This window comes from Echinococcus granulosus, assembly GCF_000524195.1.
Source record: "Echinococcus granulosus chromosome Unknown EG_S00102, whole genome shotgun sequence".
Classification (NCBI taxonomy): Eukaryota; Metazoa; Platyhelminthes; class Cestoda; order Cyclophyllidea; family Taeniidae; genus Echinococcus; species Echinococcus granulosus.
In genome coordinates, this window is record NW_020170482.1 from 156,638 (window position 1) to 159,076 (window position 2,439).

The window sequence follows — 2,439 nt, forward strand, 5'->3', positions numbered from 1 at the left end:
ACCAATCCAACGTTTCACGAAATTCTAGAAAAGCCTACATTTTCCTGTGCCTACCTAAAGTGAATTTCGCACGCTTGCCATTCACTCCTTAGGTCCTTTTGTTTTTTGCTGAGGCGCCTTTTTATGAATCATGGGTGAATCATAGACTTACTTTAGGCTCCTTCTGTTCTGGTTTCTTTTAATGTCTCATTCAGTCCGTTGCGTTGTGCAATCCTCTCTCTCACTCTGATAATCATTGCATCATTATTGCCTCACCAAAATGCAGGCTGCTCTTAATGTGTCGCTGAAGCTTCATTTATCCCTGAAAGACTCGTTACCAAAATCGCATTTCTCGGTTAAACCCTTTCTGGGTGGTGCTTACGGATTGGGAACCGCGTTTAACACGGTTTTTAGAGTAGGCAGCGTTGGATCACATCTGTTAATTTGAACCGACATATCCGTGTCTTATGATGGATGTCAAAGAGCACATACATTTGATTAGTCCTTGTAAAATACGTTGCTCGATTTTTTTTGAAGTCGTGCATTATGCTCCGTTGAAGGCTGTTCCTCTTTGTTCCAGTGAAATTTGAACTATCTTAATGCATATGGAATTTGCGATGCGTTCTTCGATGGTCTCATCTGACTGGTTTTCTAGAAAGTCCACGTCATTCCCTTGGAAGGTGTGGGTGGCGTTTATTCACTCCGGCTATAGCTTCCCTACTGGCAGACCCAAACCAGTCGCGGGTATTGTGTACATCCTTGAAACTGCATTTTGAGAAACTTGAATAAGGCGAGCTGAGGAGGTGACATTCACACTTGGGTAGGTCGTGCGACTCTATATGAGAAGGAGTATGCCAGGCAGATCTTTCAATTAAGGGCTTGACAACCTCACCCAAGATCTGGTAGTTGAAGTAAGTTGAACGGTAATGCTTTAGCTTCGTGTGTGTGCATGTGATATTTTTAGAGACGAAAGACTGTACTATTTGAGCTCTGTTTGGAGTTGAAACATTCAAAAGTACATTTTGCTATTTCTCAACTTTAACCCTTCACAGAGAGAGAGGGAGGCGGGGAGTGCTGCTTTCCATTTCAGTAGGTAGTGAGTGTCAAGTCACAACGAATGTCACTTCCCCACAATATTATCCAATATTGAATAGGGGAAAAGAGAGGATGTTGTAAAGTATCTCCTTCTTTTACTCCCTTTTTCTTGAGAACTGAAGAGTTAATCTGCGTGCAATCCTGTCACGTGACAAATTCTTTCAGGCGAGTTGGTTGTCCTTACACGAGTTTGGAGGTGACACCCATTACCCTAAGATGAAGTCGACCGCTAACCTCGTATGAAAATTGAGATCTTAGAGTGGAGGAAACCAAACTTCATACCTGTATGGGGGCAAAATTTTTTTCGCCTGCAGCTAAGAGCCTTTGAGAAGTTAAAAGTGACCTCCACCTTGGTGACAAGCAATCAAGTTGGCTACAGCCATCGCGATCATGAGAGATGGCGAAAAAACTTTGAAAAATTGCAGTTTTCTAAGCGATTACCAGCAAGTTAAATATCTTAGACTAAAAATTTTCCTCCTTTTTCCTTTTTTATTATCTAATTACATTCAACTTCATCTATTTGAATTACGTTTTTTAGTCGACATAAATATGTGACATCTGGTTAATGTGATTTCGTTGACGTTCTAACAAAATTCACCATGGTATTTTGACAGAGGCAAAGTAGATGCAGGCATTCTGCAAATTTGCTAAAGTTTATCTTCCCTCTATCTCCCGCTCTCTCCTTAAGCTGACTTTCTCACCGTGTTTGGATGAATATTGAATGTACTTTATTTGGAAGTAGAAATTCCAGTACTTTCTTATCTAACCGGTTTGCTGTAGCAATTCTGGCCCTCTGCCTTTCGTCTTTGATGTCCTACCCGTTGTTGACTGGCGGTAGTGCAGCCCGTATCCGGTCGTACCAGCGTGCATCTTCACAATTCCTAATCCAGGCTTATCCACGATGCCATATTGAAGCCTTTCATTTCTAAAATCTCGGAAAATTTCAAGTGTACCACCCCAAGTCGTCCCTTAAGATTTTATAAGGCATGATTTTAGATAGAAACTTACCAAAGAAATAAGATAGGACTGGTGACCTTTTAAAGGAAGTCATGAGCGAGAAGTCGGAGGGATTTGTACCCCTATTCGGCGCTTTCTGTAATCACCTTCCTGCGTTGGGCACTATAACGTAATAGGTGCTTAGGCAAACCGCACAGAAGATTGAAAAGTTGATTTTCCCTGAAGAAGAAGGAATATACTATTCTATTTTCAGTGATGCATCGCCTCACTTGCCTTACTTGGTGACCTACTTTTAGGTGTCCCCTTCCCTCCAAACTTCCTAAAGGTGGCAAAGGCCATCCTGAAACGCCTCTTCCGGGTCTATGCCCACATCTACAATGTGCACTTCCGTGAGGTCCAACTCCTCGA